The following is a 27,932-nucleotide window of genomic DNA, read 5'->3' as shown; positions in this document are numbered from 1 at the left end:
CTCGAGGAAAACAGTTGTGCATATGTACACTTCACGGTGTTCATGTTAGTTTAACGTAACATGTGGTTATACTGGTTACCGCACCATACGTAATAAAGATAATCTAAATCTATTTCCCCCCAGTCTATAAAATATAGCAACAGGTAGTAAAGGTACTGTCTTAACCAAGATCCGTATATTCGATATATGTTACACATTCGACCAAAACGTCAATGAGCCCCTAGCTCAGTGGTAGTTTGAGACCAGCAGAATTGATCCCTAAGTTACCAAATAAACGCAAACTAGAATGAATTGAAAACGATGCTGTTGGATTGTTGTCAAATCTGCTTGTGTATGTGACTGTTGAATTGTCAAATAACAAGTATTACAATGTGGCAGGGTAGATCAACAAATCTCCAAAAAATTAGGGGATATCGAGCTTTTTTCCCTACTTTGCTGAAAAGCCGACGAGCAATTGTGTAATGTGCAACGCATGTGAAGGACGCCCTCAATTCCGACATGAATTTTCGAGTGGCCAGTCACGTTGGCACAGCGACACTTACAACATCAACACGATCATATACACGTTGACGCTGTTCTGTAATGTGTATCCGTGAGTCAGAAATGAAATGTAATATAAAGCGACGATAGTAGAAAAGTGATAGTCTGTGTACAGTGATGTAGAGATGAATGTATGAGAGCGCCATCACGGTAGAGGTAGTTCTATCTATTGTTTTTATTTCAATAAACTGTTGTGAATTACTAACACAATTTACAAATTCATTAAATATATTCATATACATTGTAACCACACATATTTAGTTCAGAGTGGTCGATTTTTGAATAATCAACTTTCTCATTTTATATATTAATGAGATCAATAAAATATATTAAATGTTTTATTGTTTTTTTTTTTTTTTAAATGTCGCATTCAACATTATTGTCACATAATTATGCAAACACTATTTTACTACTGTCAGGTTTACGATTTGAAATTGCTACCAGAATTAAAAATATCTATTTTAACAAATCGATTTAAAACTTCAAGAGAGGTCATTTTATTACTGGTTAATTCTTCCGGAAATTGTTGAAAACACCAGTTATTGTAGTCTTCATTGCGTCAACGAATCCTGGATTTTTCAGTAGAATGGCCGACACTGCAATCAAGATGGCGGACGTGGATACGAATCGCAAGACACCCGACACTGAGGGCAATATTTTTTCCAGGGCACTTGGCTCCAGTCTCACTTCCGGGACATCCTGTGTATATTAAAAAATGAAAGAACGAATAAATTCTGTGAGTAGCCTAGTGTAATAGAAAAACCAAAAAAAAAAATGACAGTAAGGCTATTTAACGATTACTATAATCATACCAGTGATTCCGGTTCATCCTGATATATTTCATCTGTAGATATTCGCCCCATTGCCTGCAAAATCTAGGAAAACAAAGGTTAAAATACAGTTGTGGTGAAAATGATCATGTAACCAATTTAAGAAGGATACTCCCAAATAACGTTAAATTGTACAAGCAACATTATCAATTTTATATATCATGGCAGAAATCTGAATAATGTAAAAGGTACAAATAAAAAAAACACTTGTGGGAACTCATGTCTCAAGGTAGCTGCAAAGTATCTGCAACTACGACATACTCTATAACTTAGCATGTATTTTAAGGGAGCAGAGTTATTTTCATTAATTCTTGATAATGAATATGTGTGCAATGCAATACATAAAGAAACAATGGAATACATTTATATTCAATAGAAGTATATTTTATAAGAAAACTATTTAACTTGTTCAGTCACTGTGATATAATATACAGAAAGCAGAAACTATAATGAAATTTGAATATTGGTATTTTAGAGGATGTATGTCAAGTCTATTATTAACACATCCATTAAGTTAGAACATTTACCTCCCTTGCAGCCCTTTCACCAGCCTGTACACCACCGTCCATGTAGCCAGCCCACTCAGTGGCAGTCTCAGTACCAGCAAAATAAATATGACCATGTGGAGTTCGTAAGGTTCTGTTAACAACATTAATATTCATTGTTGTACACATTCAAAAGTTATTGTGTTTTCAGTGAACGAAGAGAATAATATAATATAAATGATGTGTGTTACTTCACCTTCCGAACTGCGTAAGAACACCTGGAGGCATTAAACCAACGTAGCACCCGCCAGAATACTCCTCAGCCAACCAGTTATTATCCATATAGTTTATAGGCTGATCAAAAAACAGAATTATGTGAATATATCGGAATGTGTGTAGTATACATTAATCACACTAACAAACAAAATTATTTGTTATTTATCAAAATTGGAAATAAATGAATTGCATGGGAACAAATGAAGGCCATGCATGATACACTGATCAACAAGCTGCAACTTTAGTTGACGAAAAATGTTGCAATTGAGTGCCATCAATAAACTTGTTGCAAGAAATAGAACATGTCTCAATTTCAATCAACAAGTTGCAGCATGTTGACAACAGTCTGTCAACGTGCAAATGTTGTCAACACAAGTTGTCCCATTCCTATTCTGGCTTTTACTGACAGTTATTGTCTTCCACGAGTTTGTTAGTGTCACACCCATAAGTTGCCTAAAACTAGATTAGCTCAAATCACAGGTGGACAGATAGGGAAAATTTATATGAAGGGCAACTAACTGGTATCTCTACAATAACAACCAGGGATCTCTTACTCCGGTCGAGACGATTCGACAGTCCAGTGGTAAACCGAGGTAACGACGTACATCGAATATTATAATCAAGGAGACATTCACACCATTAATTAACGACGCAGACAGGTCAAGTAAACAACAACTTCTATTCAATATTCATAAAGGTGAACCAAGGTCAACAGTGGGCACATATAATTATTTGTACATAACACAATAATTGGCACCTCGCTCACTGAAGTATAAACTAACAATAGTATGGTAATAAACACTACAAATGCATGAATCGGCAGTAATACACACAATAATAATCACTTCCGGTTAACAGAATTAACAGCAATGTTCATCACAATAATTACTAAAGTTGTATGACTCAATAGTTAAATACACAATGTCCATCAATATACATGTAGCGTAAACACAACAATAACTATAGTGTTATGAAAATCTCTCGTTGGGTAAATACAACAACAGTTAACTGGTACAACAACTCAATAAAATTCTGCATGAACTTTAGTACAACGTACAGCCTAATAAAACTATACATGTCATGAATGTACCAACAGTAAAAGCCCTAACCCTAGTTAACTGATTACATGTAACCTCTAATTAATATTCACTTCAGACGAACATCACACAGATACGCACAATCTTTGCTGTCTTGTAGGGCACAACACACGAAATTGCTAACTTTAACAACAAGCTAAACGAAAAACGTCCCTCCAGGCGCAAAGATTCAAACACACAAAAATCATACAGTCGCGCGTGTACATGTGAGTAACGGAACTGATCACTGTTCGAAATCGTATGACAGTTTGCACAAAGTTAACTTTTGTTAGTCAATAACGAGTATCAAACCTGATCTTCAAGTTCCTTACGGTAACGGCGAGTCCCTCAGTGGCGTACTGGTGTCGATCACGTCAAAATAGCGGCGAAACCCTCACAACTGTAGCGGCGGAGCGTAGGTCCCTTTGACTTTCAAGTAGCCCCACGCGCTTACAGTAGTTTCACAAACTTGACAAAACCAGTTCACTTCACTCGCCCACAACTGCTTCTATCAGTCGTTCGACTCGAAATACTCCGGCCCCACGGGTACCTGTCACTCAGCAAGGACTTCAACTCACAGTCCCATCGGCAATGGCCTTTTCTGGTCGCGCTGATCGGCTCAGGCAGCGTTTCAACCAGTCAACTCTGGACGGCGTGGTTCCACTTTAACGAGCAGCCATTGTTCCCCGTCTTCACTACGCTGACGTCATCCGTTCCACGAAGTGATCACGTGATACTCGCATGTCAAATGTATTCACTCAGGAGCCAAAATAAGTTTCATAACTCCATTACGGCTATCCCTGTTAGTATAGTGTATGCAAAAAGCACATCCACACAAATCACTGCATGTCATGTCCGTCTGACAATCTATAAAATGTTCTAATTACACAATAAAAATACAACTCAATGGCGTCAAATTTACCAGGCGACACCCTCCCTCCCCAAAACATGTCATCCCCTCTCCTCCACTCCCATAGCTAACCATAAAACAGCTAATGGGAGAGAGAGCAAGGGAGGACATGTAACTAACTAACCCTCACCGGGACCGTCTTCTCATGGTGGATGTACCACTGTACTCTTCGTCGTGGCTTTAAGTAATAGCTGAACTTCATCTTAATACAGGTCTGTTACATCATGGCCCAATAAGAGTGCATCTGCTCTTCCCTGGCAATCTGGGAGTCCAACCTGCAAGTAACCACCCTAGCAAACAAAAGTGTACCAGGTATACTCTCTCAGGAGCGAGGCGCAAATACATGCAGTTGTACAGTTACACAATCACACATGTCCACAGATATGACCAAGGGTTCACCAAGGGCGATCCCAATAAGTGTCTTCAGAGTGTCTCCACATACCAATGACTCTGCAAATAAATACAATGTTCAACGTCACACTAGCCTGCTCCCCAGGTACATGTACATTGCACCAGTCGTCACCTCTTCACTATATTGTAGTCCATCTCCCAACTTGTTGAGCCATATGGGAAGGATAATACCAACTCGAAACCTCACAATACGCTGAACTACAACGTGGTCGGAGATAATACCACATATGCGAAGTCCCACTCTCCTCTCAGGTGGGTGTTGTCATTCGGAGTTGCTCAACCAAATCCTCATCCTCGACAACCTCACTATACGACAATCTGGTGACATACATATACCCGTAGCAGGTAGGCATGTTCCAAACGTATCCCGATTACGATTAGTAACACCTCATCGGTTGTCTATCACTAACCGTCGGTAATAGTATTCCTCTCCAATCAGATACTGCTGAATTACTATCCAATGCAAGTAGATCTGTCAGGGAATGTTGCAAATTCTGTACATGTCGAATTCCATATCTCCTACAGCTCTTAGCATCATCTGGCTTACTCAACTTATCTTCTCTCGTGGTCCGCAGACTAGTGAATGGGAGATGATTAGACGCTTGTTTGTTCGCTACCCTGGCTAAAGCTATCTTCCGTGAACACCCGGGTAATTCCCACGGGCACACCGGTCTTCTCCCGCGTTAAAGGATAGAGTCGCGCCCCAAGCGGTTCACCATCAACCATTCGATCGTTCGGTATGAACGTTGGTGTGGCTGCATTCAACCTAAAATCCACGGTGTGATTCATGTCACTAAAGCCATAATACTGTGTTCTTCGTCTATTTCTCATAGGGTACCTCCTCCCTGTCGTTACATCATCTGTCGGTGCCTCAGTTGCCGTTTCACACGGCATCACTCTTTCTTCCGACATTACATCAGCAGAACCCTCCATGTTCTCACTATTAGTATGTGCCAATTCAGCGTCTTGGCTGGATCCAGATGCCTGGCTCGCATCCCCAGTCACGCAGTCTTGGTCATGTACTGAACTTCCCACACTCTCAAGGACGACAGTACCCTCATCCAAAGTGCCACTTCCAATACATGGCATATCAGCGGTTATAGTCCCGTTGTCACTCACTGTATTGTCAAGGCTAACAGTTACGATAGCTGGTGATGCATCTATTTCAGTCACAACTGAACTATCAACAGGTGGCATAACTGTCTCATCCTGTGACCGGTCAGTCTCTTCACTGCTACTATTAGACATCGCCTCTGTCACAGGCAAACCACTTTCGCTATCTCTCGCTCGTGTTCTCTCTAATAATATCAGATCATCAGAAGAACTCTCTATTTCGGTATCGCTAGACTCCCTGATCACTCTATTGGTCTGCCGAGTGCGAGTCCATCTACAATGATTCCGTCTAGGTACGTTTGGTGTACGCATTGGACGATCCGGTGGAACTGCTGGCAGGGCATAGCATGGCATCAACAAATTACGATGAATCGTCCGGCGCTTCCCTCCACCCTCTGGCTTCAGCACGTAAACAGGGATGTCAGGATTTACTCTCTTGACTACCAAGTAAGGCTCATGTTCCCACTTGTCTGCAAGTTTCTGTTTACCTCGGATAGATACATTGCGTATCAAAACACGGTCGCCAGGTTCCAAGTCGGCTTCTTTCGCCTTTTTATCATACAGATATTTGTTCTTCCTCGCTCTGTTTGTCATCTTGCTCCCCGCTATCTTATACGCTGTCTGTAAGTCTCTGCGTACTCTCTCTACATATGTTTCATAGGTCTCTTTGTCCTTGTCACTCGGCTCCAAACCTAGATAGATATCAATTGGCAATTTCGGATGATGTCCATGCATCAAATACCATGGTGAGTAGCCAGTAACTTCATGTGTTGTGCAGTTGTATGCATGTGTTAATGTCTTGACTTGTTGGGCCCAGTTCTGTTTCTGTTGAGGTTGTAACGTACCCAACATACCCAACAAGGTTTGATTGTAACGTTCCACAATCCCTGCACCCTGAGGATGGTACGGAGATGAATGCGACTTCTTTACTCCAAGCAGTGTACAAAGGTGAGCAATCAAGCGACTCTCAAAATTCCTTCCTTGATCTGAATGGATCCTAGTTGGAATCCCTATCTCTTGCATGAAAGTATCCACCAATACCTTTGCTGTCACCCTTGCCGTCTGGTTTTTGGTTGGCGTATTTGGTGAAATGGTCTGTCATGACCAGAATGTCTTGGTACCCACCCTTTGAAGGTTCAAGGGGACAAGAAGTCTATACACAATAACTCTAACGGCATTGTTGTCAATATAGGCACCATGGGAGCAACCGCTCGACCTGTTGCATTCAACTTTCGTCGGGTACACCTCTCACATCGACGAATTCGGTTGATGATGTCATCTGTCATACCTGGCCAATAAAACCGCACACGCATCAGTTCCACACTGCGTTCCTGACCTAGATGACCCATCTCATCATGCAACGCATACATTGCTGTCTCTCTGTGGCTAGGCGGTAAGTACAACTGGTTCACCATATTGCCATTCATGTCAGTCTTCCGCCTATACAACACACCATCACGTATTTGGTACTGTTTCCACTCCCTCAATGCAGCAGATACTTGACGCGTTTCTAAGGCTCGTTGTCTGCGTTCAGGTGGTGTACCACTCAATACATAATTATATACCGTACTAATCGTAGGATCTGCCAACTGTAAGTCCTTCCACTCAGCAGGACTAATCGTGGGTAAAGTCACTGAGCCTTCTGGGATATTATCATCTACGGACAACGCACAATATCTCGGAATGTTCCCAACCATTTCCGCTGCTGGTACCATAGGAGTAAGTTTACTCTCAAGGACTGCTACTACAGCCTGACTGCTGATTACCGTCAAATCTTCAGGTTTTGGGGGAACCCAATCCAACCAGTGGGGACGTCCTTCCTCACCTGTGGTGTAACCGACCTGTGGCCTCCTCGAAAGAGCATCTGCGTCTCCATTGAGCACCCCACTGCGATATGATACCCGAAAATCATAATCCGCCAACCTTGCCATCCACCGATGACCAGTTGCGTCCAGCTTAGCGCTAGTGGTGACATACACCAACGGGTTGTTGTCAGTTAATACCTGGAAGTGGTGACCTAACAGCAGATCAGAAAACTTGTCTGTCACCGCCCATTTCAAGGCTAAGAACTCCAATTTATGCGCAGGATACAGTCTCTCACTCTTTGAGAGCCCGAGACTGGCGTAAGCTATCACTCTCTTCACATTCTTATCTTGTATTTGGTACAACGCTGCCCCAAGTCCCAGCAGGCTGGCATCCGTGTGAAGTTCAAACGGCAGTGAATAATCCGGATACCCCAGTACTGGTGGATTCGTGAGTCGCTCAACTAAGGTATCAAATGCCACCTGGCACCTTTCACTCCACTTGAAATCAGGAGGTTTTTCACGTACCATTTTCCCTCCCTTTGTGCGATGTTTCGAATATAATCCAACGGTCAAGTCGTTCAAGGGCTTCGCTATTTTAGAAAAGCCTTTCACAAATCTACGATAATATCCGCATACTCCCAAGAACACTTTAGTTTCTTTAGCACTGCGAGGTACAGGCCAAGTCCTAATCGCCTCTGTCTTGGCAGGATCAGTCTTAATGCCCTCACGCGACACAACATGTCCCAAAAAGCGGACTTCTCTACGGAAAAACTCACACTTTGAGGCCTTCACTTTCAAATCATGTTTCTTTAAACGTTTCAGAACTTCATCAAGCCTCTGGCAGTGTTCCTCAAAGGTTGCTCCAAATATCACGATATCATCTAGATAAACTGTACACGTACGGTTCACCAGATCCCCCAAACATTTCTCCATCGCTCGCTGGAAGCTACTGGCACTGTTGCAAAGCCCCATAGGCAAGCGAAGGCACTCAAAGTGTCCCACCGGCGTCACAAACGCGGTTTTCTCAATGTCATCTTTGTGCATCAACAGTTGCCAATATGAAGACTTGAGGTCAACAGTAGAGAACCAATCTGCTCCCTTCAAACACTCCATGCTCTCCTCGATCCGCGGCAGAGCGTATGCATCCCGGATTGTCTTACTGTTCAAGCGCCTATAATCAATGCACAATCGTGTTGTGCCATCACGCTTCCCGACCAACACTACCGGTGCAGCATATGGAGAACTGGATTCTCTTATGACGCCACTCTCCATCATGTCTTCTATCAGTCGGCGTAATTCAGCATACCTTGCTGGAGGTAAACGACGATGCCTCTCTCGTATGGGTATGTCATCCGTGAGTCTAATGCGATGTTCTACCAGACTGCATTTACCTAGGTCTCTGTCACCTTTAGAAAATGCATCAAGGTTTCTTCTGAACAATTCACGTGCCTCCTCCGTCTGTTCTCGGGTCAATTGTTCAGTAGCCAGGTTAAACTTAATACCCCTTACAATTGTACCATCAATATCGTTACACGAGTCACTGTTAGTATCAGCCTGGATACTGTTCATCATCGCGTCTGGTCTACTGGTCGATAAGGCCTCTACCTTGGTCACTGCGTTAATTTCAGCAATTACACTACCTGGTCTGATTGTGATATTACGACTGTTGCCATTATATAACCTCACTGGAACTGTTGACTGATCTACTTGACAGCGCATCACTGTAACAATCGGGCTGGCTGTCGCTGTACAGCTGGGTGTCGACGCTGGCTCGACAGTTACTACATACTCATCATTAGCGGTCCCACGCGGTAATCTACCAGTTACAATAACACTGTCCTCGGGACGAATAGTAACAGGTTTCTTTATCAAGGCACGAGCAGATCCCATATGACCGTTAACACCAGCAAAGCAATGTCTAGACCTCAACTTATCATATGTCCTTTTCCCAGGTGTAGACATCTTACCAACTTCATTGTGATTCTTCTTTCTACTGTCCGCAGCAGCTCGCATACATGGCTCCAACACATTTGTACCCAATGTTATTGGTACTCGATTTCCATACTCTGTATCTGGAACTACCACTACCATGGCATCCATGGTCTGCTCTACACCATATATCGACGGTGGCAGTCCTAACTGTACTTCCAATAGTCCCAATACTGGCACAGCTTGGTCACTAGCACCCAGTATTCGCAAATCAGCAGCAGACATGTCCAAGGGAAAACCAGAGAAATGAGCATCATAAAACCACTTACTCAATGTAGTTACTTGTGAACCTGTATCCATTAGACAACGTGCGCTATGGCTGCTCACTGTGATTACTTCCTCATATGCCGGTCCTACGACTCTGCGACGAATATCTGCCTGCATCAGTTGCAGGTTGGGGGTGGAGTCATCTACACTCAGGGGTGTCCTATCATTTCTCATTCTTGGGCGGTTACGTTTCCGCTGTCGAACTCTTCTTTGTTCATATCTCGCAGGCTGGTCACGCGTCTTGCAATCAGACTCACCAGAAGTGGATGTTGTCTGTTTAGCATTATTCTCCTTTTTCTGAGGGCAATTCCTTGAGTAATGTCCCTCCTCTTTACAATAGAAACATCTCTGTGCCTGCTGTTTCTTGTCTGGACAGTCTCTGGCCATGTGGTCTGGGTCACCACACACATAACAATGTCTAGGCACTCTGGCCTTACCTTTATACTGTCTCTTGGAACCGGGGTCATCATTTTCCCGTGTAAAGCCTGTTGTCTGTGTGCCATACTCAAGCGTTGATTTGACTTTCATCTCCAACCTATCCAAGCGTTCAATAACAGACGATAGCGTTGGTTTCAATTGTTCAGCAAATTCTCTAGCTACTCCACTCACAACATCTGTTTCGCTAAACCGCGTCTCACCAGAGTTGTCTTGTGCCTGCATGGCATCATCAGTAGCCATCAGTCGGGTCATTGCGGGTTTCGACCGTGACAGGGGTTGGCATGGTTGGCGTCTCTCATTAACTTCTTCCTGAGCTTCTCTCGCCAGCCCTACCATCTCATCAAAATCATACACTCTGTTTACACGATGTCTGATAGCGTCTCTGACTGCTTCATCTCGCAAACCTCTCCAAAACGTATTTCTCAGGCGTTGGTCCATGGCCGATTTAAGTATACCACCCTTCTGCTCTACTTTGTTTAACTCTTCCTCTAGTCTGTTAGCAAAGTCAGCAATGGTTTCTTTTTCTTTCTGTAGCCCCTTACTATAAAAGTTCGCCAGAAGTGTCTCAGTGGATTGAACATCACCATAGCGCTTGCGTAGCTTTCTCAGTAACTGGTCAAACGTAACATCAGGTCCCATCCCGTCTATGAGCCGAACCGCGCCTCCTTTCAATGAGGCTCTTATTGTTCGCAGCATCGATATGGGGGACTCTTTATTACCATGTAAGTACGTCTTCACCTCCCCTTCCCACGTCAGGAAGTCAACATCAGATGTTCGACCAACATCTCCAGAAAATGTACTCAACTTGTGTCTGTCTCCCAGATATACTGCAGTGTAGCTACCATCTCTATCAGTGCGGGTGTCAACCACAGCGTCATTGGTACCACACCTTCTACCATAGGGGCCCAATGACATTTTCTCATTCTCTAATTCACGATCCAAGCGGTCGATATCGTTCCCAAACAAATCTGAACGACTAGTCTTCCCAGTACCTACCATAGTTCTAGATGACTCAAGTCGCTCTCGTCTAGTGGGTGTATTCTCTCGGCTACGCCCCCCTCGTACAGAACTATTGTTGTCACGCTCATAATCAACATCCCAGTTTTCACCAGCGAGTCTAGACTGTTCTCTATGTCTCCATTCACACTGTTCAGCTTCTCGCTGTTCATACCTTTTCTCTATCTCTTTCTGAAATTTCTCATGTCTCTCATCCTGCTCTGCATGCATGGCCACCATCCAAGCCTCTCTTTTCTGTTGTTCATCTAACAACCATTGACTCTTGGCTCTGTTTAAACGTTCGTCCTCTTCGAGTCTCCATTTTATTTTCTCTTGATCAATTCTGCACAACACTTCTCTTTCTCCACGTATTTGTGCAAAGCTTAACGACCTATCAGCAGTGCCTGTCCTGTCTGGTGACGTATCTACGGAGTGTCTCTCGCCACCATCGCTCACATCACCCCATGCTACCTTGTCCTCCATTATAGTAGCAATACTACTCAGCACTGCAAAATGTCTGCTCCTGAAAAAATACTCAAAATGATCTCATTAACTAACAACTGTTTACCACTCAGACTGGATACTGGATACAATCAAAATCCAGTCAATGCCTAACACGTTGGGCGCCATTTATCTGTCACACCCATAAGTTGCCTAAAACTAGATTAGCTCAAATCACAGGTGGACAGATAGGGAAAATTTATGTGAAGGGCAACTAACTGGTATCTCTACAATAACAACCAGGGATCTCTTACTCCGGTCGAGACGATTCGACAGTCCAGTGGTAAACCGAGGTAACGACGTACATCGAATATTATAATCAAGGAGACATTCACACCATTAATTAACGACGCAGACAGGTCAAGTAAACAACAACTTCTATTCAATATTCATAAAGGTGAACCAAGGTCAACAGTGGGCACATATAATTATTTGTACATAACACAATAATTGGCACCTCGCTCACTGAAGTATAAACTAACAATAGTATGGTAATAAACACTACAAATGCATGAATCGGCAGTAATACACACAATAATAATCACTTCCGGTTAACAGAATTAACAGCAATGTTCATCACAATAATTACTAAAGTTGTATGACTCAATAGTTAAATACACAATGTCCATCAATATACATGTAGCGTAAACACAACAATAACTATAGTGTTATGAAAATCTCTCGTTGGGTAAATACAACAACAGTTAACTGGTACAACAACTCAATAAAATTCTGCATGAACTTTAGTACAACGTACAGCCTAATAAAACTATACATGTCATGAATGTACCAACAGTAAAAGCCCTAACCCTAGTTAACTGATTACATGTAACCTCTAATTAATATTCACTTCAGACGAACATCACACAGATACGCACAATCTTTGCTGTCTTGTAGGGCACAACACACGAAATTGCTAACTTTAACAACAAGCTAAACGAAAAACGTCCCTCCAGGCGCAAAGATTCAAACACACAAAAATCATACAGTCGCGCGTGTACATGTGAGTAACGGAACTGATCACTGTTCGAAATCGTATGACAGTTTGCACAAAGTTAACTTTTGTTAGTCAATAACGAGTATCAAACCTGATCTTCAAGTTCCTTACGGTAACGGCGAGTCCCTCAGTGGCGTACTGGTGTCGATCACGTCAAAATAGCGGCGAAACCCTCACAACTGTAGCGGCGGAGCGTAGGTCCCTTTGACTTTCAAGTAGCCCCACGCGCTTACAGTAGTTTCACAAACTTGACAAAACCAGTTCACTTCACTCGCCCACAACTGCTTCTATCAGTCGTTCGACTCGAAATACTCCGGCCCCACGGGTACCTGTCACTCAGCAAGGACTTCAACTCACAGTCCCATCGGCAATGGCCTTTTCTGGTCGCGCTGATCGGCTCAGGCAGCGTTTCAACCAGTCAACTCTGGACGGCGTGGTTCCACTTTAACGAGCAGCCATTGTTCCCCGTCTTCACTACGCTGACGTCATCCGTTCCACGAAGTGATCACGTGATACTCGCATGTCAAATGTATTCACTCAGGAGCCAAAATAAGTTTCATAACTCCATTACGGCTATCCCTGTTAGTATAGTGTATGCAAAAAGCACATCCACACAAATCACTGCATGTCATGTCCGTCTGACAATCTATAAAATGTTCTAATTACACAATAAAAATACAACTCAATGGCGTCAAATTTACCAGGCGACATTAGGTTTATGATGTATTCCACCAAATTTCATCTCTATGTTAATTTAATTCAAACAACAACAAAAAATATACTTACATGCAATGCCTCATCAGAATCCAACACTTTTGCATAAAATTCACAGAGTTTGTTTTTCCTGTGATATTTAATAAAACCATGGTGATTACATATTATCTGTATTACATGCAACAAAATAAAGTACAAATATTACCATCTATTGTCGTGGATATGTATTATTTTATATCAAAATTAAAATATGTGTTTTACCTCTCTTGTTTAGTCAGTGATGACATCATTCTTGCTTGGTTGCCTGTCACGAGCCTGTACAACAAAACGTGGATCACCATTGTAAACAATTACACAAAGTGCATCAAGGATACAGCGCCCCTTATTTTGCGCAAGACGACATTTTCGTTTTCTGTAATTTATGTATTGTTATGTGAATAAATAGGTGTTGAATGTATCAAGTGTCAGTATGCACACTCAGAAAAACGTTGTATTTCATCAAAATAAATGTTTTTAGACTATAATTACTGTATTTGTTACTGGGCATCTACATTATTGCGGCGGCGTTGAAATTAAATACATCATACAATGTCGTTTCAAGGTGTAGTAAACATCAGCTCGGCTTACTGTTCGACGATAATTTGGCGGAGTAATCAATATTGTGATTGGGCAGTTAACAATCAATGTACATTGAAAAGGGAGAATTAAGTACAACACAGAAGCAGGCCATTATAACTTGTCTGCCTAAACCAAACAAGAACAGATTCTCTTTGAAAAACTGGCGTCCGATATCTTTACTGAACACGGATTATAAGATTGGCTCAGCGTGTTTGGCAAATAGAATGAAATTAATATTACCATCAATTATTAATGAGAACCAAAAGGGATTTATGAAGGGCAGAAGCATCAGTGATAATACCAGACTAATTTATGATGTGCTGTTTCTTGCAAACCAACAAAACATTCCCGGCATGTTACTTCTCTTAGACTTTGAAAAGGCTTTTGATAGTCTAGAATGGGATTTTATTCAAAAGGCAACGATCAGTTTTAATTTCGGGCCAACTTTCCGTAAATGGGTATCAACTATATATGCTAATGTTACCAGCTGTGTAATTAATAATGGACATTTTACTGACTGTTTTCAAGTTCATAGGGGAGTCAGACAAGGTGACCCATTGTCACCATACTTATTTATTCTTGCCATTGAAACTTTAGCAATCTACCTTAGAAATAACGAAAAAGTAAAAGGGATTACCCTGTTAAAAAATGAATATTTGCTAGGGCAATATGCAGATGATGCCTTTTTATCTTTAGATGGAACTGAATGGTCCCTGAGGGAAGTGTTCAATACCTTAGATAAGTTCTCTATCTGTTCAGAACTTCGCCCTAATTATGAAAAAAACTAGTGTTATTTGGATAGGGCGTAAACGACATTGCCTCGATAAGTTTTAACAGACAGAGGTTTAAATTTGACGAACAATCCATTTCAAGTACTGGGGTTCACATTTGATGTGAATCTAAATCTACTGTGTGACCTTAATTATATTCCTGCTATCAATGATATTAAAAGGTTGTTTAAGTCATGGGAAAAGAGGCACTTGACACTCATAGGAAAAGTTACAGTGGTAAAAACATTAGCAATTTCAAAACTGGTTCATTTGTTGACAGTTCTTCCAAACATGCCGGCTAATATCATCAAAGACCTGGAAAAAATAATTTACAATTTTATTTGGAACTCTAATTATGATAAAATTAATAGAAAAAGAATGTGCTTAGAATACAAAGAGGGTGGCTTGAAATTGACCCATTTATTATCATTTATGAAATCTATGAAATCATCCTGGATTTATAAACTACTCAGTGATGACTTTTATACATGGAAACAACTATTTAATAGTCAACTAAAATTTAAACATCACTTGCTCAAGCGTATGGAGGAAGAACAAATACGTTATATTAGACATACAGTATTGAGTGACAATCCATTTTAGAAAGATGTATTTACTGTATGGGAAGAAATTTGTATTACCAAAACAGAAGCAGATTATATTGTAAATCAACCACGTTGGTATAACCCAGCAATATTGGTAGGAAATAACACTATAATGTATAAGAATTGGCATCACAAAGGAATTGATGTAATTGGGGATTTATTGGATGAAAGTAAAAATATTATGTCATTGAATGTATTTGGCCAAAAATGGAATATTACACCAAAGTTTCTTCAATATCAATCTTTAATTGCTGCAATCCCGAAAAATCGGAAAACAAAACTAAAAAAAAATAAACAGACAACATGCAAGACGAATGTCTAGATCTGTTATATTCCCAATGGCAATAAGAAAATATCTAAAACTATTTATAGTTACTACATTCGTCAATTAGGACTAAAAACAAAACCACTTACTGCTGTAAAAAAGTGGAGCGAGTTCTTTTCTTTGCAAAATGAAGAATTTCAAGATATTTTCATTCTGTCATATAAAACTACGGACGATGTATCAATGAGAAATGTTCAATTTCGATTATTACATAGAATTACACCAACTAACAGATACTTGCATTTAAGAAATTTGGTAGAGGATGAAAGATGTTCTTTTTGTGGTCTGTTTGTAGAAAGATGTCATCATTTGTTTTTTGAATGCCCCCATGTGCTTGAGCTTTGGACACAGGTAGAAAATTATTTAGAGGTAAACGGCAATATTTACATAAAATCTTCTCAGAAATATATATTTTTGGGCATACCTTTAAATTCAAACAGAAATCATCTCTGCCTTTTAAATTTTCTGATACTTTTTACGAAATTGTATATTATGCGGTGTAAATGGAAACAGGTGCAGCCAAGTATACAGGCATGGAAAAATACTTTGATTTTAACCTTTAATATTGAGTATTCCAAGTCCACACAGAAAGATTCTCTACATGAATTCAAAAGTACATGGGACCCACTGTTTGATTCAATGGAGTTACTCTAAATTGTTTTGTTTTTTCATTTTAATTGTTACGTTGTTATGTTATTTTGTATTTGTACTGTTTTAATATCATATAATAATAATAATAATAAAAAAAAAAACAAAAAAAAACGTAGTTTTGTTAGTACTGGACCACATATCGAATATAATCCAGTACACTGTATATCTGGGAATCACATATTTCTCAATATAACACAATGTTTCAACAAAAAACACACGTGTATCATTAAACATCTGCATTTCAATCAAAAAAAAAACAATCAATGTACATGTATCTCTCCGCTGAGTTTTCTGTCCGTTCAGGAATTATTTCTTGGCTCTGTGATTCGACTATATAACCACAGATTACACTTATCAATCGATGGTTAAACAAGATTAAACATGTAAAGTAAGTCGTTTGGGTCATTTGAAAATATCATGGCGTTATAACTCTATCTAAATTGACTCATTATGTACAGAAATGAAAAAAACGTGACTGTGATAACTTGCCCAATAATGGATGGATGGGAGCCGTCAGCTTTAGTATCGTCAAATGCCGCACTTACCAATCCATCTGATGCAATCATTCCACAGTATCCTGGAAAGATAAACAGTCAGTATACTGCCGAGTTTATGTTACTCTGGCTAACTTTTTTTTTTAACATGCCGTTTCAAGGCTAGATAGTTACGTTCACATTTTGTAATTCTTGTCATAAGCAAAGAATTAGAAGGTGTGACAGAGAATAGGGGTTACCTTTTTCTCTCCAAAATGCGGTTTTGTAATATAAGTTAGTCTTAATAACAGACCCCATCGGCACACGCTGAATCAACTGGAGAATATAACGACATTTCTTTAGACGCAAATCATTAACAAAAACTATGTATATTTTATTAATTATGATGTTCGATTCAAAGTTGTATTAAAATAACACCAACAGACCAATACAGGCAAAGAATAGCCTGAGCATCGGAAGATGGTAGAACACCATCTCACTGCAAAATGTACGAGGCCCGTTGTCACATATATTCAAGATCAACAAATACGTTTTTTTTTTAGTTGGCAAGCACCAAATATGAAGATAAATTACAAAATCAAACGTATATTCTGTACTCAAATCTGCAAATAAGTTGAAACTAACGATCAATGTAAATATCAATATGTCGCTGTGAACGGAACAATTATATTCGCAAAATATGAAAACCAATCATCGTGCCATGAAATAATAGAGGGAGAACCATTCACGCTACCTGTCATCAAACATGAAAACAATCAATAACGTACATTTGGATGAGAAGTTGAAAAATATCGATTATGAGCTAAACTAATTATTGAAGCTGCATCACCTAAAAGTAATCTAGTTTAGCCAAATCAACGCGAGGGTCAGTTTGGATTGGGCCAATCGCGATTTTTTTTCTGGTATCTCAAGCCCGAAATGAATTTTATTTTAGCCTTGCGTGTTTGGCAAATAAGTCGAACATGCATACGACGGGAAGTCAATAGCGGTTGTGATGGTGGTACCTCTATTAACAGGCACAGTGTTTATTTGGAATTTACTACAATTTTATGTATTTAATAATTACAGTACCTGACTCTTAAGTGGTGACAACGGTGGGTCAAAACTTATCTTGTTAAGCAGGGTGGGACTGACAGCAGACACCACATACTGTGCCTGTAAATAAGGACACCTGTCATGAGTTGACGCATTTATATATAATTTTAAAATAATACTGCTGAATATAAACAATTTATAATTAATATGGAGTGCAATTAACTGAAGTTGTACCTTGATTTGACGTCCACTCGCTGTTTATACTATCACGCCATCGTCATTTTGCTCGATTTTGACAACGGGACTTTTGTAAAGAATTTTATCTGAAATAAAGATAATCATTTTTAACGTATTATTTGTAAATATTCTATCAAGAAAATGATATTGTATAAACCAGGAAAGAAGTTATTAGCCCGTGTATGTAAACACCTATCAATATGTCTGTAACCTGTGGTTAATACATGTATGTTCTAATGTTCATTGCAAATGACAAGACTCAAAAAATGTAAATCACCTTTTCCAATAAGGTCCACTATTTTTTCACAAATCTGTTGTGAACCTCCCACGAATTTTCTCTCCTAGAAAACACAGACAACACGCAGTATGAACAGAAAATATATCACAAAACTGGATGGAAATAAACAAAATTAATAATTTCAATATTTCCGCATTTTTTCAAATATATGTTTTACGTACTTAAAAAAAAGTTTATACATGAATCTAAATAATTAAAATACTTGAACAACATAAATACAATGTTTGCGAAATCAATGATAATATCTCTATTATATATTGTATTTTCGTATAGAGTAAACATTAAATTATTTTTAACACTTCTAACCTGGGCTCCTTTTTCAGTACTTGATATTCTCAACGTTCCTATAGTAACATAAACAATTATTCATAAATGCCGCAATTTGGCAAGTATATATAATTTATCACTACTAAAGAAGACATTCAGCAGTTTTCTAGATTGGTTTATATTATAGAATTTAAAACACAGACAATTGTAACTTTGAAAGCGTTTAAATATACACTAACCAGCTCCAGACTTGATGTACCACAGAAAATAGAGTAACGATAACTCCTCTGGTTCACATGCGTGTATAGAGTGTAACAGTATTCTTATAACATCCTTTGCCGTGTCTGTCCAACAGACTTTGTCAAGCCAAGCCTTAGTCGAAATACTGTCCCATTCTTTGGCTTTCGGGCAATTCCATGGTTCTAATAGAGGGACCTTTGTAAATAAAAATATTGTATCTTTTATTATATTTTTCCAAATGCATGAAGATTGGTAAATGGTAGATTGCGTCGTGTCGTGACATCATTTTATTGTGTTATGTGGTATTTACATTCACAGAGGAAGTTATAAAATCTCAGGCGCTGACGCGAGATTGTCAAGACTGGTCTGTTGTGAAGCGCCCTCTATAGTTGTCACCACGTCGTCAATATGCTATCAGGGAGATAGGATTTTTTAGCTGCAGGAAATGGTAAGGCATGATGGGAAGGCACCTTTTGATTTGACGTAACTACGCACGCGTGACTCTAACGAGTAGAATTTCGCGCACGGATGCACTTTTGAAAGAGTTCAACGCCCAGATTTTATAACGTTACTGTATATCATGAAAAAAAATTAATATAATTCTAAGAGAATTTAATCTTGTAAATATATATAATTGTATAAATGTTGTCTTGCCTCATTTCCATATTCGTCAATGTTTCTTGTCACATTGTTCAAATCCAGCGCAACAATCGGATTGTATATTGGTGGAAGACTACCGTTATATGCCATTTTATTGCCCTACGTGTGAAACAAGTGAGTTAGATTTACTTCAAGAAAACTTCTTTTTATGGTGCAAACAATTGACAACCCACATTCCTTCGTATGCATTGATAGATGTTACAAAGTCATTCAACTAAAGCGGATAATACATACTAATAAGCATATATCAATATAATCACACTGAATAACATGCTGAAATATTACATAAAAGAGTCTTTTTGTGTATTACTACAAAACAGTACGAAATGTTAGACAGTGTTAAATGACGTTCTGCCAAAGCAATTTGAATGTGTCCACGTACACACGCCTCTAGTATAGTTCTCCCCTTCATGATAATACAGTAAGTTTCCACACCAAGGTCTTTTGCCATACGCAAAATTCTGTTCTGTGTTGGGCCAACATAAGCACCGCCTAAATCAACATAGTCAACAGAGGGGTCCTGGAAGAAAGAACAATATAACGTTATCAGTCATAATTCGTTTTCCAAGTACGACGAAGTATACTCTATCAAAATTTGAACAACTTTAAGTTCAATATACTATGCTCTTATATGTGTTTATAAAGAAAAAAGTGAAAACCGCATAGAAAATAGATGATTTTCGAACAATAAATGCAAAACAGTGACAAATCAGCATAGCCCAATCACAATCACCTAATTAGCATACATCAGGTACTATCCAATCATACATGGACCATCCTTCATCAGCAACCACCAACACATTCCACAGTAGCTAAATACCAACACCGAACCACCAACATCAACCAAACACAGACACCGAACCAGCCTGTAACACGACCACGTAACGCAACTAACCATAAACCAACCATCATTATCTAACCAGCCTGCATCGTGTACCCATAAACCAGTCACGCTTCGTAACACAACCACGTAATGCAACTAACCATAAACCAACCATCATTATCTAACCAGCCTGCATCGTGTACCCATAAACCAGTCACACTTCGTAGCACAACCACGTAATGCAGCTAACCATAAACCAACCATCATTATCTAACCAGCCTGCATCGTGTACCCATAAACCAGTAACGCTTCGTAACAAAACCACGTAATGCAACTAACCATAAACCAACCATCATTATCTAACCAGCCTGCATCGTGTACCCATAAACCAGTCACGCTTCGTAACACAACCACGTAATGCAGCTAACCATAAACCAACCATCATTATCTAACCAGCCTGCATCGTGTACCCATAAACCAGTCACGCTTCGTAACACAACCACACAATGCAACTAACCATAAACCAACCATCATTATCTAACCAGCCTGCATCGTGTACCCATAAAACCAGTCACGCTTGGTAACACAACCACGCAATGCAACTAACCATAAACCAACCATCATTATCTAACCAGCCTGCATCGTGTACCCATAAACCAGTCACGCTTCGTAACACAACCACACAATGCAACTAACCATAAACCAACCATCATTATCTAACCAGCCTGCATCGTGTACCCATAAACCAGTCACACTTCGTAGCACAACCACGTAATGCAGCTAACCATAAAGCAACCATCATTATCTAACCAGCCTGCATCGTGTACCCATAAACCAGTCACGCTTCGTAAGAAAACCACGTAATGCAACTAATCTTGAACAAACCATCATTATCTAACCAGCCCGCATTGTGTACCCATAAACCAGTCACGCTTCGTAACACAACCACGTAATGCAACTAACCATAAACCAACCATCATTATCTAACCAGCCTGCATCGTGTACCCATAAACCAGTCACGTTTCGTAACATAACCACGTAATGCAACTAACCATAAACCAACCATCATTATCTAACCAGCCTGCATTGTATACCCATAAACCAGTCACGCTTCGTAACACAACCACGTAATGCAACTAACCATAAACCAACCATCATTATCTAACCAGCCAGCATCGTGTACCCATAAACCAGTCACGCTTCGTAACACAGCCACGTAATGCAACTAACCATAAACCAACCATCATTATCTAACCAGCCTGCATCTTGTACCCATAAACCAGTCATGTTTTGTAACACAACCACGTAATGCAACTAACCATAAACCAACCATCATTATCTAACCAGCCTGCATCGTGTACCCATAAACCAGTCACGCTTCGTAACACAACCACGTAATGCAACTAACCATAAACCAACCATCATTATCTAACCAGCCTGCATCGTGTACCCATAAACTAGGCACGCTTCGTAACACAACCACGCAATGCAACTAACCATAAACCAACCATCATTATCTAACCAGCCTGCATCGTGTACCCATAAACCAGTCACGCTTCGTAACACAACAACGCAATGCAACTAACCATAAACCAACCATCATTATCTAACCAGCCTGCATCGTGTACCCATAAACCAGTCACGCTTCGTAACACAACCACGTAATGCAACTAACCATAAACCAACCATCATTATCTAACCAGCCTGCATCTTGTACCCATAAACCAGTCATGTTTTGTAACACAACCACGTAATGCAACTAACCATAAACCAACCATCATTATCTAACCAGCCTGCATCGTGTACCCATAAACCAGTCACGCTTCGTAACACAACCACGTAATGCAACTAACCATAAGCCAACCATCATTATCTAACCAGCCTGCATCGTGTACCCATAAACTAGTCATGCTTCGTAACACAACCACGCAATGCAACTAACCATAAACCAACCATCATTATCTAACCAGCCTGCATCGTGTACCCATAAACCAGTCACGCTTGGTAACACAACCACGCAATGCAACTAACCATAAACCAACCATCATTATCTAACCAGCCTGCATCGTGTACCCATAAACCAGTCACGCTTCGTAACACAACCACACAATGCAACTAACCATAAACCAACCATCATTATCTAACCAGCCTGCATCGTGTACCCATAAACCAGTCACACTTCGTAGCACAACCACGTAATGCAGCTAACCATAAAGCAACCATCATTATCTAACCAGCCTGCATCGTGTACCCATAAACCAGTCACGCTTCGTAAGAAAACCACGTAATGCAACTAATCTTGAACAAACCATCATTATCTAACCAGCCCGCATTGTGTACCCATAAACCAGTCACGCTTCGTAACACAACCACGTAATGCAACTAACCATAAACCAACCATCATTATCTAACCAGCCAGCATCGTGTACCCATAAACCAGTCACGCTTCGTAACACAGCCACGTAATGCAACTAACCATAAACCAACCATCATTATCTAACCAGCCTGCATCTTGTACCCATAAACCAGTCATGTTTTGTAACACAACCACGTAATGCAACTAACCATAAACCAACCATCATTATCTAACCAGCCTGCATCGTGTACCCATAAACCAGTCACGCTTCGTAACACAACCACGTAATGCAACTAACCATAAACCAACCATCATTATCTAACCAGCCTGCATCGTGTACCCATAAACTAGGCACGCTTCGTAACACAACCACGCAATGCAACTAACCATAAACCAACCATCATCATCTAACCAGCCTGCATCGTGTACCCATAAACCAGTCACGCTTCGTAACACAACCACGCAATGCAACTAACCATAAACCAACCATCATTATCTAACCAGCCTGCATCGTGTACCCATAAACCAGTCACGCTTCGTAACACAACCACGTAATGCAACTAACCATAAACCAACCATCATTATCTAACCAGCCTGCATCTTGTACCCATAAACCAGTCACGTTTTGTAACACAACCACGTAATGCAACTAACCATAAACCAACCATCATTATCTAACCAGCCTGCATCGTGTACCCATAAACCAGTCACGCTTCGTAACACAACCACGTAATGCAACTAACCATAAGCCAACCATCATTATCTAACCAGCCTGCATCGTGTACCCATAAACTAGTCACGCTTCGTAACACAACCACGCAATGCAACTAACCATAAACCAACCATCATTATCTAACCAGCCTGCATCGTGTACCCATAAACCAGTCACGCTTCGTAACACAACCACGCAATGCAACTAACCATAAACCAACCATCATTATCTAACCAGCCTGCATCGTGTACCCATAAACCAGTCACGCATCGTAACACAACCACGTAATGCAACTAACCATAAACCAGCCATCATTATCTAACCAGCCTGCATCGTGTACCCATAAACCAGTCACGCTTCGTAACACAATCACGTAATTCAACTAACCATAAACCAACCATCATTATCTAACCAGCCTGTATTGTGTACTCACCACCCAAACAGACTCCGTAATCCAACCAGCATCACCCAACTCACCCTTCTGCATTGCTAAATTTAACTAGCAACACATTCCACAGTAGCTAAATACCAACACCTAACCACCAACATCAACCAAACATAGACAACGAACCAGCCTGTAACACGACCACGTAACGCAACTAACCATAAACCAACCATCAATATCTAACCAACCTCCATCGTGTACCCATAAACCAATCACGCTTCGTAACACAACCACGTAATGCAACTAACCATAAACCAACCATCATTATCTAACCAGCCTCCATCGTGTACCCATAAATCAGTCACGCTTCGTAACACAACCACGTAATGCAACTAACCATAAACCAACCATCATTATCTAACCAGCCTGCATCGTGTACCCATAAACCAGTCACGCTTCGTAACACAACCACGTAATGCAACTAACCATAAACCAACCATCATTATCTAACCAGCCTGCAACGTGTACCCATAAACCAGTCACGCTTCGTAACACGACCACGTAACGCAACTAACCATAAACCAACCATCATTATCTAGCCAGCCTGCATTGTGTACCTATAAACCAGTCACGCTTCGTAACACAACCACGTAATGCAACTAACCATAAACCAACCATCATTACCTAAGCGGCCTGCATTGTGTACCCATAAATCAGTCACGCTTCGTAACACAACCACGTAATGCAACTAACCATAAACCAACTATCATTATCTAACCAGCCTGCATTGTGTACCCATAAACCAGTCACGCTTCGTAACACAACCACGCAATGCAACTAACCATAATCCAACCATCATTATCTAACCAGCCTGTATCGTGTACTCATCACCCAAACAGACTCCGTAATCCAACCAGCATCACCCAACTAACCATTCTGCATTGCTAAATTTAACTAGCAACACATTCCACTGTAGCTAAATACCAACATCAACCAAACACAGACACCGAACCAGCTTGTATACATACTGGTCAATTATCTTTCTCTAACTGTCTTGTAACTTGCCTTGAGGGTGTAAAGTCGACCTCCCACTCTGTCACGTGCTTCCAAAAGCAAGACATTTAGTCCTTCTTCGTGTAACAGTTTGGCAGACGATGTACCTGAACTATAATTATGCATATTTATATAGAAGTATAGAAATGATGAATCACCTTTTAATTACACTTTCAGTCGCTGTGTGGATAGATATTTCTAGTAATATTTACATTAAATCACGATAAAGGTATTCACGTGTAATCGGTTATTATGATAATTATTATCGTTGTGATATGGAATAAATTTCGTTATTAATTACCATTGATATAGTTTTGAATGGCTCCGTTCAATTTGCGTGTCCGTTACCTGGTCTCTGAATTCTCATTTTCATTATATTAGAGTCTTTTTTTTTTGTTTAATCGAAGTCGAACAAAATATGTACCCTTACTGGCAAACCTTTTTTTCTATATCACTCTTTTATTCTCAAGAGTACACAATGCTGGGTCGACGTCAACTCAAAGTCAAACATCAAATTGCTCACAAACGATCTTAATTTCCCTACGGTGAGAACCATTTAAAGAGCGGTGGTCTTCCCGGCACGCATGCGCGAGATATATGTCTCATATAATGAAAGATAGCGACATTGATTGTTGCGCAGACCAATGGGTACACACCGTGACGTCACCAAACTTGAATTAGGTAATTTCTGCGGTGATTAGAAGGTATCGGCAGTAATTAGTGCACGTCGCGCCCAGGTCAAAACTCGTACTCGTAATTTCCATTAGAAGAGCGTATTGAAATCTGGGAAAGTCATATTTATCAGCAGAAATGGCGCACATGCGCGGCGCGACGACCACCACCCTTTCATGACATGGACAAAAATATATCAAGCAAGTTCATGTGTTAGTGATTCGTAAAATTAGATAGATTTGTCAGAATCATGAAAAATACATTAACCTGACAACTTTTCATCATATTATTGCTAACTGGTGTCCTTTTAAAGTGTTAAAGGGGAACCGCTCAAACCCATGGATTGCACCAAAGAATCGTGGGACACTATTGTTTATGTTGTTTATAATGTTAATCTATCTTTTGTTATCCACTGTTATTTTAATCCAGAAAGTAAATTTGTTGTGAGATTAGGCTTAAGTGGAAGGTGCCCCTTTAAGATAATAATAATTTAGTATCGGTAGCAATGTGATTAAAATCTGGTGTATTGTGTTATGAACAAGAGCTTTCTGTTCGGGGATCTGGGAACTTCGTCTCGCTTGGCTGATAACACTTACACGCAGAGATACCGGATTCGACCCAAATGAATGCACATTAGTTCATTACAGATAGTCCAGCTTCTATTTATCGAAGTCCTGAAATACATGTTTATAGTCTCCACCCTAAACATGCAAGTTGTTGATTCTAAACAGTGCAACGACGTGTGGAACCGAATGTGCGAACGTGAAGTCGCTATCATAACAATTGTACGACGTGAATTTGATTTATTTTATATTTTATTTTTACTATACATTGTTATTATTTTGTAATATGACAGAACTCCACACCCTCCCCGTGGCTTTCGTTGCGTATGGCAGTTATTTCGCTTCGCTCGTGAAAGTACGGCCGCAGAATACACCGCATCTCGAGAGGCAGAGGCAGAGGCGGCGTCATGAAATTTCGCATGAGGGTGCAAAATCTGAAGTCTGGACTCTCTGAAACGCTATTTCCTGCATTTTGAGGGGCAAATTTTGCTGACACAAAGGGTTTCAACTTGACGCCCCCCCCCAATGTTTTTTTCGGGTGGGCGACCGCCACTAACCTGACTAGTTTATGACTTCGTACAGTTTTGCAGCTCCATTCGAACTCCATGCATTTTACGTTTATTTACCTTCATTTGTCCTCGAAAATCCCTGCTCCGAGGCACAATGTTGCCACTTCTACACTGCAATGAGTAAATCCATATAAAACGGAGTATACATACCACTGATACCAGCTCCAATAACAACCACATCGTATGTGTCTCCTGTCATAGCTGCTGCTGGGTTATACCAAAGGGCAATCGGTGTTGATAGTAGTGTATGGCGATATACATGCCACTGAGAGGTCAACACACTTCAGAACTCAGGCCTGTTACCTATAAACACTTACAATCGCCGATTGTCGTGCAATATATCACATACACAAATAAGGTCAAGCTCTCATTTGTTTAATTCATGCAAACCGTGGCCTCCATTACCTCCCTATTTACACTCTGTTCTACGCAAACTCCGTCGCTGATGGCGCGGTTTTCAGAATAGCCCTCAATTATGCAGTAGGTAAATTATTTTATTGCACTTAATCTTCTTACGAATGACTATTTATTTATGTGTAATTAATTGCTGCTGGTTGTGGATGAACTTGGTACAGTATGAACGAATCTATTTTTTGTTGTCCCGTACAATTGTTAATAATATCAGTTTACTGTGTCAATAAATCCTGGAATCTTTAGTACACGATTCTACAAGATGAAGGCGAGGCGTCTAATCACACAACACCTTCTCTTCAACGCATTTTTGGTTTAATAGTTTTAAGAATCTGTGAGAAGATGCCACTCAAATGGATAGGGATTAGTTGCCATGGCCACTGTGCTTCATTGTGCATTGTCGCATACATCATAGGAGAATTTCATCATATTACATTTTGCCAACATTCGCACCACTTTGGTTACCCAATTAAGAATTACAGTTATTACAACCTAGCTCGTACATTAGGTATTCCGATTCGATGTCTTAATAAAGTCGTGCGTTGGCAAACAGCGCCAACTATGGCGAATGCGAGATATGTTCGCTTATAGACGAGACAATAAGAACGTTGGTTAACATATACGATATTCAAAAAAGTGAATTTCACTAAATGAATACATTTCTTTTTAATAATCAAATAAGAGCGCATTTCCCTTTCTATTAGCTGGGTTGTACGCGTTAATGGTTAGCATATTTATACAAAATTGATCAACTAAACCCTAAAATACACTTTCTCTGCGTATCGCTAACTCGCGTAATTTATCATAAGTAAGTGTAACGTTCGATATACAAATTGGTCA

The 27,932-nt window shown here is 40.1% G+C and overlaps 1 pseudogene; it reads right to left on the bottom strand.

The window, feature by feature from the left end:
* Positions 1-685: 685 nt before the first annotated feature.
* On the bottom strand, positions 686-26,906 carry LOC144356138 (amine oxidase [flavin-containing] B-like; annotated as a pseudogene).
* Between the last annotated feature and the right edge of the window lie 1,026 nt (positions 26,907-27,932).

The sequence above is a fragment of the Saccoglossus kowalevskii genome, chromosome 6 (assembly GCF_978046115.1).
Source record: "Saccoglossus kowalevskii chromosome 6, keSacKowa6.1, whole genome shotgun sequence".
Classification (NCBI taxonomy): Eukaryota; Metazoa; Hemichordata; class Enteropneusta; family Harrimaniidae; genus Saccoglossus; species Saccoglossus kowalevskii.
Note: the sequence above shows the minus strand (reverse complement) of the source record. Positions and strands in the feature narration are given on the sequence as shown.